Source organism: Oncorhynchus mykiss, chromosome 26, assembly GCF_013265735.2.
Source record: "Oncorhynchus mykiss isolate Arlee chromosome 26, USDA_OmykA_1.1, whole genome shotgun sequence".
In the NCBI taxonomy this organism is placed as follows: domain Eukaryota; kingdom Metazoa; phylum Chordata; class Actinopteri; order Salmoniformes; family Salmonidae; genus Oncorhynchus; species Oncorhynchus mykiss.
The window spans coordinates 50,103,700-50,116,721 of NC_048590.1; the positions used below are offsets into that span (position 1 = coordinate 50,103,700).

General features: G+C 38.9%; 1 protein-coding gene across 1 annotated transcript in view; it reads left to right on the forward strand.

Annotated features, from left to right (window-relative positions):
• Window positions 1–6,246: 6,246 nt before the first annotated feature.
• Window positions 6,247–13,022, forward strand: part of LOC110506980 (leucine-rich repeat-containing protein 4C-like) — a 41,778-nt gene continuing 35,002 nt past the window's right edge. The window contains exon 1 of the mRNA XM_036964253.1: window positions 6,247–7,289. The gene's annotated coding sequence lies outside the window, so the exon portion shown is untranslated. The remainder of the gene's footprint in view (window positions 7,290–13,022) is intronic.

Consider the following 13,022-nt stretch of genomic DNA (forward strand, 5'->3'; position numbering starts at 1 on the left):
ATGTTTATGCTAATGAGCCTCATTACCATGCTTTGTAGAAATCTGGGGCTGTACTGGAAGTCATGTGATCAGCACTCAGTACAGTTTTTGGAGGTCATTCAAATCCAATGGGGATCCAGTGCAATTAATCAAAATAATGTATTCGGGAAAAACAACGCAGTAGGACAGCGAAGTTCACCGTCGATGGGAGGTGGACTGTATTTGACGGCGCGCCAGGTATCCATATTGGCATGGAGACCGAGGGAGTTTTGGATAATTCTTCATGTACATTGTTTGACTTCTCCTTGCCTATCCCAGAGAGACCAAGAGAAGAGTAAAATAATTCAGATGCTGGAATACTTCATCTTAAAGAGTATTTTCATGTTGTTTGGATATTGCCTGTGTGTTGAAGAGTGAAGTGATTGAGTGGAAAATATGTAGAAAGCACAGGATGTTGGGTCATTGAATGAGGGCCTGGTGTGTCTTTGTGAGTTACAGCGGCTGTCATGTAGTCTGGCTGACACGAGCTCTCAAAGTCTTCTTGTTGTGTGGTCACGTGGCAGTCAGGCTAGATGTCATGAAGCTTAGCGCAAATAATGATAAGGATTCTGTTTAAGAATGACAAGTAAATGATGATAAGGATTCTGTTTAGGAATAACAAGTAAATGATAAGGATTCTGTGTAGGAATAACAAGTAAATGATAAGGATTCTGTTTAGGAATAACAAGTAAATGATAAGGATTATGTTTAGGAATAACAAGTAAATGATAAGGATTCTGTGTAGGAATAACAAGTAAATGATGATAAGGATTCTGTTTAAGAATGACAAGTAAATGATGATAAGGATTCTGTTTAGGAATAACAAGTAAATGATAATAAGGATTCTGTTGAGGAATAACAAGTAAATGATAATAAGGATTCGGTTTAGGAATAACAAGCAAATGATGATAAGGATTCTGTTGAGAAATAACAAGCAAATGATGATAAGGATTCTGTTTAGGAATAACAAGCAAATGAGAAAATTGATTTACTCATACACGTATGCTCAAGAAAGATGCAAGCTCAAGGATGACACGTGCTCAATGATGACAAGGTGTTTTACATACAATGTGTGAGTTTTGTATAGCACAAGGGCCTCACACCCTGAAGTATCGGTGTGTTCAGTGGAATAGGAAAAAAGGAAGGTAAATAAGTGTCTACCCATCAAGTCAGTTCAATTCCTACTTAATTACCAATAAGTAATGTTTGATTTAAAAATATACATATATCCTCTAGTAAGGCCACAGCTGAAATGGTAAATAAAAGTAAATGAAAGGGTAAATATGCTATTATGTTTCTACCTTTATACTAAGGCTGTAAAACGACTAAAACATCTTGAATTAATTGCATGATTTGCTCTGATTATCGGGACTAATCTCAAATTCAGAATTTGCTCGAATTGAGCTGTAATTTTAAGATTTTGTTTTTATACAGAAAAAGCATTATAAGAATATTGACGGCTTGATTTTGTCCAAAATCAAGAAACGGTTCGCAAAATCAGGTAAATGAATAAAGCCCCCCTTTCTTTAACTTCAATGTCAACTTGTTTTCATAATGTTGTTTTTACCTGTAATGAGTATGTACTGTATTTTGGATGTTTTGATAATGTTGTTTTTGCCTGTAATGAGTATGTACTGTATTTTGGATGTTTTGATAATGTTGTTTTTGCCTGTAATGAGTATGTACTGTATTTTGGATGTTTTGATAATGTTGTTTTTACCTGTAATGAGTATGTACTGTATTTTGGATGTTTTGATAATGTTGTTTTTACCTGTAATGAGTATGTACTGTATTTTGGATGTTTTGATAATGTTGTTTTTACCTGTAATGAGTATGTACTGTATTTTGGATGTTTTCAGTGTATTCTGAATGCTTTCAGACAATGTGACGAATCACGATAAAGAAAAAAATTGTGCTCTAAAATAACAAAAAGTGAATTTGAATTGACTGATGATGTCACGGCTGTTGAAGGAGGAGGACCAAGGTGCAGTGGTGGTGAGGGTACATATTCTTTATTTAAGATGACGCCGACAAAAACAATAAACACTACAAACAAACCGTGAAGCTAAAGGCTATGTGCCCTAAACAAAAGCCAACTTACCACAAAGAAAGGAGAGAAAAAGGGCTACCTAAGTATGGTTCCCAATCAGAGACAACGATAGACAGCTGTCCCTGATTGAGAACCATACCCGGCCAAAACATAGAAATACAAAATCATAGATAACAAAAAATAGAATGCCCACCCCAAATCACACCTTGACTAAACCAAATAGAGACATTTAAAGGCTCTCTAAGGTCAGAGCGTGACAGATGAACTCTTGACAGCTCTACGTTATACACTACTGGTCAGTGGATTCAACTGCTTTGTCCTGTAGACTCATAGACTACACTTAAGAGTTTTTTATGTTATCTTTCTGGGTTTTGCATCCTTTCAAACCACTAAATAGTTTAAAACCACCACAAACTCAGACAGAAATAGGCATCGCCCTACTTCGGGGACATGGAGGCGCAGACACTCTCCACATTACCTGGGACATGGTAATAGCGCCGCATCGCTCCTCCCTCCTAAGAGAATTTAGCCCAGATGTGACAGGCATACTCTGCAGTTGCGTTGAAAGGCTTGGGTTCGTCTTCTGCTGGGACTCAGGGAGAGGAGTTGATGCCGACTCAGCCTTTAGTCTCTGCATGGGCCTCATCTTATGGATCTCTTATGTTGGGGGTGGCCACTTAATATTCAATCAAGGCTGGGAGAACAAGTGCATTGGGGGTAGCCATCTTAATAATTGAAGGACAGCCTTGGTACAGTAGCTATGGAAAATCCTTGGAAGTTTTTTTTTTCTGGCTCTTGAAGTTTGTCCCAGAAAGCTGTGAGACTTGTTTTTTCAAGACAGCTGATCCCAAACTCCCTATAGGCAGATATAGAAAGAGATGAATGAGGAAGAAACAGACAATGCATTGGCCAACATCAAATGCAGTGTGACAGTGCAGGGGCTGTGGGCCAAACTGAAGGAGATTAACCAACGGAAGGCATTTTTCCTCAGGGATTTGTTAACACTGTAACTTGTCGCTTTCCTCCGTGTCCTTCAATTTATTTGGCAGTTTACTGCTTCAGGTATTTAAAGGTTCTGAAAATTACATTTGGCTACCTTCCAGGAAGTTTGAAAAGACAGGCTGAGTGGGTGGGGAGCTTATATTCATGAGTTCGCCTTGACTGACAGCTCTTTTGAAACGCCTATTTCAAGCAACTTGGATGCAGTGAGCAGTGTTACAGTTAAATAATCTCAAGCTAATTTGGTGAAACACAAAGCAACTCAAACAACATTGAAATTGCATCAATGATATCCATTTTTTAAATTTTTTATTAATCTCCCATTTGGCATGTCTCTTGTGATGCGGTTCACAGCACCACTGACTGATGTGTTGACTTGACAACTGCGTCTGTGTTTTGAATGACCCATCGCTTCCTTTTGTTTCATGCTGGCTGAAGACCTAGCTAGCCAGCAACATGCTAACACCAGACGCAGAGGAAAGGGGTGACATATAAATATATTTGCCATAGATGAATCGGGTAAACTTTGAATTATATTTGCTGACGCTCTACAGTAAAATTTGGGAACCAGTAGAGTTGCTATCTATCCATATATACCACGCCCCTCTGCAGGCATGCCTTCTCCGATATTGGTTACAAGGCAGTACTTATTTAAATTAGGTAAGAGAATCACGTTACCATTGGTGTATTAAAATGAGCGTTAAGGTGATGTCACCTTGTCCCCTTAATAACGAATCCAAGTGTTTGACATGGGGGAGGGGACCAGTAACTTTATGATCAAACTTTATCAATGTAGAAGCAACAGTCATTTTTCATACTTTAGTCATCATACTTCGATCTGTTTTCATCAAAATATCATCAATTTCTTGAAAAACCTGATTTTGACTGTTCATGACCTTTTAACATGGTCATGATGCAACAGGCTTGTCATTAGCGTCGCATGAACCACAGTTAAGGATGAACTGACGAAGCAATTCTCCCAAATAAAAAGGTTAGGTGCTTGATGCCACGATGTGACCTAGAACACATTCCCATTCGGGTCCCAAACTAACGAAAAACGTATTACATCTTTATAGAGCGTTCATAAAGTCTTCATAAGCACTACACAGATTATTTATAAATACTTTAGAAGCAGTCACTGCCACTTGATAAAGTACATAGAAGATCCATTAAAGTGGGTTCTTTGGCACCCTAGCATGGATTTTGCCAAGACCCGTAAAGCCTCATTAATTAAAACCTTATTAAAAGTTTTTTTGGTTTAAAGTAGGAGCCAAATAGTTAATGTTGGCTGTCATGTCAGGTGGAATTTCTATGATGTTTAATTTGACCAAGTAACTAAATCAATGGAAGTATTCGGAGCAAAACAGTTGACATGGAAGTAGCTTGTAGTTTGTATTACAGTGTTCTACTACAGTACTTAGATGTATTCAGAAGAATACTTGCTGCCGCTAATCACTTTTACAACGTCACATGTCATCCATCCCTCCCTTCAACCATTCCACTGATATAGTTTTAGATTTATTTTCGGCTCTCAAAGACATCTCTCCGAATTTAAATTCATGTTTCATCAAAGCCAGTATAAAATGCTGATTACAGAAAATATATCAAAATGAATCCGCCGTGTCTGAAGATGAAAGTGTTCTAATCTTTCATGGTTATGTGACCATTACGTCATTAATGTGACTTCCTTTATTAAAAAAAAAAAACGTTTTACATTAAAGGAAAGTATATACAATTATTACCACCTTAACATTGTTCTAAACACTTCTCTCCCGGCACGTGTTGATGAATCCAATTTACAGTATATTTATGACGCGTAGTGTAATCTAATGAAATACAATGCTCGGTGAAATTAAATAGTGTTGGTTGGTGTGCTAGTTTTCAGCTTTTCCTTGTACGCCACAACTGAATCTAACCATTTAAACCGGTTGTGTGGACTCTTTGAAAAAATGACATTGATCAGTAAGGCTAAGAAGAAAACATAACAATACACTGGGTGCTTTAAGACTTTCCCTCTGTGTTGCTGTTACTCCCATAACTAGGCCTTCTATAAGATTGCCAGCCCTTTCCTGTATTTTCATCTAACCACGCTGAGATCACGATCTCTTTCGCAGACGAGCCCTGCATCAACACATCAATAAACAATTAGTACACTATACATACCTATATAGACATAAATTACACAAAACACTAAAAGCAAAGCACAAGCATACATAACATCAGGCTTCTAGGCTCAGTCCCTGTCCACAGTCTTGCGGTGCTGAATTTCAAAATTCAGATTCCGTCGCTGTCCTTTTCAGTCGGTGCTGAATCGCCTGAACGCGTGTGCGTGTGCCCGCGCCTGCGCCTGTTTCTCTATGTGTTTGTGTCAGGTTACGATGATACATTTTCACTGCAACGATGAGCACCAAATGGTTTCTAGTAACAATGTAGAGCTGTTTTATATGTTCAATTGCATGTGGCCTAGACCAGAGCAATACATGTGTTGTAAGTATGGCTCTGGCCTCTACTCGATCCATTCAACTCTGCACAATACATTCAGCCAAACAGCCTACAGTCATTGCCGTCTCATTTCTATGAAGCTTCTCACAAAGTGCCACTTGACTGAGGTCACACCGGAATCGGACGTCCTGTTACATGCTCAGACATCCTTGTAAGTCACTGAAAATGCAACTACCTATAATGTAAAAGGTGCAGATGCAGGTGATTTAAAGACTACTGAAGTGTATCATTTTGATTAGGCAGGACACCCTGTGAAATGGCTGATTATTGTCAATATTTGAATTGAGAGGGGCAAACGCCTGTAGGTGGCAACCCTGCCTCATCAAGTAAACACACACACACACACACACACACACACACACACACACACACACACACACACACACACACACACACACACACACCACACACACACACACCATTCCCCCTGGCCTTTATGTGTTAATGCTATTGATCAGTCAATAATTAATGAGTTCAGAGAGATGTAACCCAAATGGAAGGTCGGTAGAATGAGACGATGGATTGTAGGCGAATACTAGAGAGGTTGCAGTCTATTGCCTACCACACACACGGCAGTGGTATTTTTTACATCGCTGAGCTCGGACCATGCAGTCTAATGAATTCCATGTGCTCCCTCCCTATTTGAGCCATGGACTGCAGCAAGCGCAAGAGCGATTAGAACACAGTGGCTCCCCGGTGGATATGGTACACACGGAATATTGATGGTGCTGATATTACACGGATCCCACAAATCCCCCTGACAACGCAAAAAAAAATGTTATCAATAGTTACGCTTATGTAAAATAGGTGGTCTACCGGACTGCATCGAAAACCAGCTTCTGGTGGATATTTAGTAAATACCGAGCGCATATAGGCTACATTCCGCGCGCTCATATGCCATTGGTTTGCGTATTAGGCTCTGCGTTATTTCCCAGGGAATCAAGTTGATGGATTGGCTATGGATGCATTGGGTGGTTGTTTGACGAATCTGGATCAGAACATTCGAATAAGAATGGCTGCGTCCTTTTGAGACATGTATGTACACACCTCGACTGCATCCGTGCATATACTTCTATATTTTTTTGATTCTACGCTTGCTACATCGATCATGTTCGGGAATATTGCCTGGACATGTGACCCTTTATGGTAACTGACATTATACCTCTGCAAATCCTCCAGTAGGCTATCAGAGAACTGCACCAATAAGGGATGAACATCAATCGAAATGTGGATAGTCCATTTCAATCTCGGTGTATGGCATTAACTGTGTGCGCTCAAGAATAATTTCACTGAGAAATCCTATATAGGGCACCACGTTCAGTTCCACAGGAAAGGGCTATATGAAGAAATAGCCACAGACTTATCGCTCTCTCACAAACTCGGCAGCATTTCCCCCCATCGGAATACAAAGTCAAAAGCTACCGGCACCCCGCGGGTTTTCTCCACTGTGACCACAGGAATGGTGGATTCATCCCAATTTCATGCACCTCTTTTTCATCATTTGTATTTTTTTTTTTTATTGCGTTCGAGGTTCGTTTTCTTACGTTTTTGATTCTGCTGCTGTCGATGTAGACTACGTGTGGTTGCCTCGAATCCTTTCACATGGGTGAGAATTGTGCATCGGTCTTGCAGCCAATCCAATCGGATACCTTGGCCCTGGTGTGTTTGATTTTTTTTTTTGCTTCATTTTGAGCACAACCCCATATCTTCGAGAAAATGCGTAAGTATCTTTTATTTGATTTATTCACCTCTTCTATCTACATTAAGTTAGGCACTTTAATCTTTCTTATCCATCTCGGCTGCTCTTCACGACAGAGTGGTCATTCGGGTGTTCAACACGACACCGTTTTCCGCTATAGACTAACGTCGCTATAATGTCGCTTTAGGCTACATGTGCAATAGTTGATGTTAATTCACATTATTTAAAGACATAATTAAACCATGTGAAGCTCTCTCTCGCGCGCGCGCGCTTGCGTGTGTGTATATGTGCATGTGTGTTTAAGAGAGAGAGAGAGAGAGAGAGAGAGAGAGAGTCCGAAAGAGACATAGTAAGTGGTTAGATAAATATATACGTAATAATAGGCTTTATTTATTTAATGATGGGGTATGGCCTAAACCGTTTGGTGAGACAGTGTGTTTAGGTAGATTCGGGATTCTGTAAATCCCTGTATAGCCATTATACCAATGTTGCTAGAATACGTCATATGGTCATTCATATTCAGCTCAGGTGTGGTTCGTCATGCCGCTTAGTAATGACACATTTGCAGCACGGGGGCCACCAGATTGACCCACCAAATTCTTCAGGTGAGTTCTACAATAGGGTTTCTTAGATTTTGGATGTTTTGAGTAATATTTCTCAACTGACTCGGCCACCCAATTAGCTTATAACCACCAACTCTGTATCCGTGCATGTTAAATCCACCGTGATATTTATGACGTTCAAAGCAATTGACTCGAGCGGAGTGTCAGCCCACATGAGACTGCTTGTGTCTCAACCCCAGTGGTCTTCCGGTGGCACAGCTGCTAATGGAATGTGATGGAGGTGCATTAGTGTTGATTTCCCCCAATCGGATTCCCGAGCACTGTTGACCAGAAGGAGTATGATGTCTAACCAGGAGTTATGTAATTTGGTGCTGATTCAGATTCTAAATAGTGGGTGTTATATTATAGCTGCGGTGCCTCAACGGGGCGTCACGCTTGGGTGAGTTACGTGTTGATGTGAGCTGTCCATTGGAAGGTGGTGCTGAAAATACTACCCGCGTTAGGATACTGGAGGGCGATACCTTGTTAGGCCTCCTATATAGATTTACCCGAGCATGAAAGCATATTCCCCAGAACATGAAAGCACATTTCTTTAGATAGTAATACTGTGTTCATGTAAGTTTCTCCATTATAAATAACCATTAACCTGTATGCCATGTATGTCATTAGCAGGTTTTAAGGCAACTGTGCATTGAGAAAACATGAATGTTTCAATTGGTATGGACTTTAATTTCAATGGTTTCTCACTGTAAACATTGTTTCTTCAGAACATTCATTCAAATATGCATGAAGTATATTATCTATTCACGTGTTGTTGCATATTCACCATTTGCCAAAAGACCAGCAGCTCAAGAAGAATGATATTTACTTTTAGTCTCATGCTGGTAATAGGAAACCCCTGTCATGTTTTGCCAAAGGCACACATTACCTTAAATCCCATTTATATTTCTTTCAATAATGGCATGTCTGCTATATGCGTAATATACCACTTTAAATTAGTCCTGTTTAACTAATCACTATGATGGAAGCTGTTTGGTCTTCTTCTTGAATTACCTCAACCTGAAACTGACTGTTACTATTCCATAGCACTGAATATGTTTAGCAGTGCAAATCATGGAAGCAGATTGCACTCATGGTGTGAAGTGACACGTCTGTTGGGTCCTGTGAGCATGGAATCAATACAATGTTACATTTCACAGTCTAATGCCTTGATTTATCGACTTAAATCACAGTCTGAGTTTCTCACTGACTTCTGGCCTAAAGCATCTTCAAATATATGAAGTATCAAGGTCTGGCTTGAATGAGTTGCCAAGAGTTTGGTTTGGGATGACATAGAAGTTCATATAAATGTTGTGCGATGTTCTCATTTCTCAAAAGCGTTCTCGGGTCGATCTGAGTTGGTATTCCACACCTTCTGTGGTCTAGATCACATGATATTCATTTAGAGAAATGTCCACGCCTCAATCCTAAATGAGTCAGAAAGATTGATACCATCTAATAATGTGGTGCCAATCTTCCCCAGTCATTTGTTATTGAGAGGATGAACTTTCTTTTAAAGGTCATTCATTAACATTGGGCTATCAGTGTCCTCCAGTGTGAGGCTTGTGAAGATCTTGGTCAGCATTGTTCAGTGATAATACTGTAGATTACATGGGGGGCTACATTCACACTGGGGGGGCTAAATTCACCCCGGGCAGCCTAAATTCACACTGGGGGGGGGGGGGGGGGGGGGGGGGGCTGTGTCAGAATTGAATTATTACCTACAGTTTACTGAAGGTGTTTTTACAGTATTGTACTAACAATACTGCATGCTGTTTAGAAAAATATATGCACTAATTACAATATGACCATGCTATGTCTCATTCATACTGAGGAGTTGAACTAAGAGGAAGTAGACACATGGGCCTCCACTGCCTCATACTTCGAATGTAGTCGATACACTGCCTCATACTTCGAATGTAGTTGATACACTGCCTCATACTTCGAATGTAGTCGATATACTGCCTCATACTTTGAATGTAGTCGATACACTGCCTCATACTTCAAATGTAGTTGATACAGTGCCTCATACTTCGAATGTAGTCGATATACTGCCTCATACTTTGAATGTAGTCGATACACTGCCTCATACTTCGAATGTAGTCCATCCCCTGCCCTTATACTTCTACTGTAGTTGATACACTGCCTCTTACTTCTACTGTAGTCCATACACTGCCTCATATTCTACTGTAGTTGATATACTACCTCATACTTCTACTGTAGTTGATACACTGCCTCATATTCTACTGTAGTCAATACACTATTTCATTCTTATACTGTAGTCCATCACTACCTCATACTTCTACTGTCATCAGTACACTGCCTCATATTCTACTGTAGTTGATACACTGCCTCATACTTTGACTGTAGTTGATACACTGCCTCATATTCTACAATAGTCAATACACTGCCTCATACTGATACTGTAGTCCATACACTACCTCATACTTCTACTGTAGTTGATTCACTGCCTCATACTTCTACTGTCATCAATACACTACCTCATACTTCTACTGTAGTCCATACACTGCCTCATACCTCTACTGTAGTTGATACACTGCCTCATATTCTAAAGTTGTTGATATATTGACTCTTACTTCTACTGTAGTACATACACTGCCTCATACTTTTACTGTAGTTGATACATTGCCTCTTACTTTTACTGTAGTCGATGCATTGCCTCATGCTTCTACTATAGTTGATGCATTGCCTCATGCTTCTACTATAGTCAATATACTGCCTCATACTTCTACTGTAGTCAGTATACTGTCTCATACTTATACTGTAGTCAATATACTGTCTCATACTTATACTATAGTCGATATACTGTCTCATACTTCTACTGTAGTCAATATTCTGTCTCATACTTATACTGTAGTCAATATACTGTCTCATACTTCTACTATAGTCGATATACTGTCTCATACTTCTACTGTAGTCAATATACTGTCTCATACTTCTACTGTAGTCAATATACTGTCTCATACTTCTACTGTAGTCAATATACTGTCTCATACTTCTACTGTAGTCAATATACTGTCTCATACTTCTACTGTAGTCAATATACTGCCTCATACTTCTACTATAGTCAATATACTGTCTCATACTTCTACTGTGGTCAATATACTGTCTCATACTTCTACTGTAGTCAATATACTGCCTCATACTTCTACTGTAGTCAATATACTGCCTCATACTTCTACTGTAGTCAATATACTGTCTCATACTTCTACTGTAGTCAATATACTGTCTCATACTTCTACTGTAGTCAATATACTGTCTCATACTTCTACTGTAGTCAATATACTGTCTCATACTTCTACTGTGGTCCATGCCTTTAAGATTATTTATTTAGTTTTGTTTTCACCTCATTTTAACATTCTGTCGTAAAAAATGTCATTCATTCTGTCGTTAACTTCTTCGGGATCGGTATCCCTTCCACAGGACGGTTGAGCTAACGTAGGCTAATGGGATTAGCATGAGGTTGTAAGTAACAAGAACATTTCCTAGGACGTAGACATATATGATATTGGCAGAAAGCTTAAATTCTTGTTAATCTAACTGCACTGTCCAATTTACAGTAGTATTACAGTGAAATAATACCATGTTATTGTTTGAGGAGAGCGCATCATTTTCAACATGAAGAATTATTAATAAACAAACTAGGCACATTTGGGCAGTCTTTATACAACATTTTGAACAGAGTTAAAATTGGTCCCTCGGATCAGTCTAACAAGTTGCACATAGACTGCTGCCATCTAGTGGCCAAAATCTAAATTGCAGCTGGGCTGGAATAATACATTATGGCCTTTCTCTTGAATTTCAAAGATGATGGTACAACAAAAAATACAAAAGAACGTTTGGTTTTTTTCTTTGTATTATCTTTTACCAGATCTAATGTGTTATATTCTCCTACATTCCTTTCCCATTTCCACAAACTTCAAAGTGTTTCCTTTCAAATGGTACCAAGAATATGCATATTCTTGCTTCAGGGCCTGAGCTACAGGCAGTTAGAGTTGGGTATGTCATTTTAGGTGAAAATTGAAAAAAGTATCAATTTTTTATGTTAAAAAACTAGTTTCCCTATCTCAAGAGGTTAAATAAAAATGACTATATTAAGTGCCTATTAAGTGCCAAATAAAGTAACAGGGTTGACCGTAACAGAGTTGACGATTTCATCTTTAATCAGCCATAAATCCCCTTGTGACAGGATGAATGGAAGCTTGTAAAAAAAAAAATTAAAAAATGTTGTCTACGAGTAATAGTGTTACTGTGTTATGCTCGACCCATTCAGTTTTCCACCAGAAAATGGTGCTCACCAGGTTTTACACTATTAGATGTTCAATATTTATCTTGAAAAAAAATATTTAAAAATAAATAGTTTCACCATATTAAAACGAGAGTTCAGTTTACAGAACAGGGTTGACCTTAAAACGAGGGCCGGATTGTTGTTTTTTTACCCTAAAATGAATCACTAATCACATGAAATACAGTGAGCTCCAAAACTATTGGGACAGTGACACATTTGTTGTTGTTTTGGCTTTGTACTCCACCACTTTGGATGATACAATATGATACAATATATGCTAACTTCCCCAGTTATTGTAATGGTGAGAGATTAGCATGTCTTGGGGCTATGATAAGAAAAGCTAACCTCCCCTGTAATTGTAATGCTGAGAGGTTAGCATGTCTTGGGGGTATGATTTAAAATGCTAACCTCCCCTGTAATTGTAATGGTGAGAGGTTAGCATGTCTTGGGGGTATGATTTAAAATGCTAACCTCCCCTGTAATTGTAATACTGAGAGATTGGCATGTCTTGGGGGTATGATAAAAAAATGCTAACCTCCCCTGTAATTGTAATGCTGAGAGATTAGCATGTCTTGGGGGTATGATAAAAAATGCTAACCTCCCCTTGTTATTGTAATGGTGAGAGGATAGCATGTCTTGGAGGCATGATATTTGTGCCTCTAACTTTCTCACTCATCATTATTCACGATTCATTCAGGACTATCCGTAATCATAGTAGCATCCACATTCATGTAGAAGTGTTTAGAAACATGTTATATTCTTATTTACAATAAAAGTGACTCCAAAATGACACAATACATTATTAAACATTCATTTCTATTGGGCACAACATCTTCTGAAACA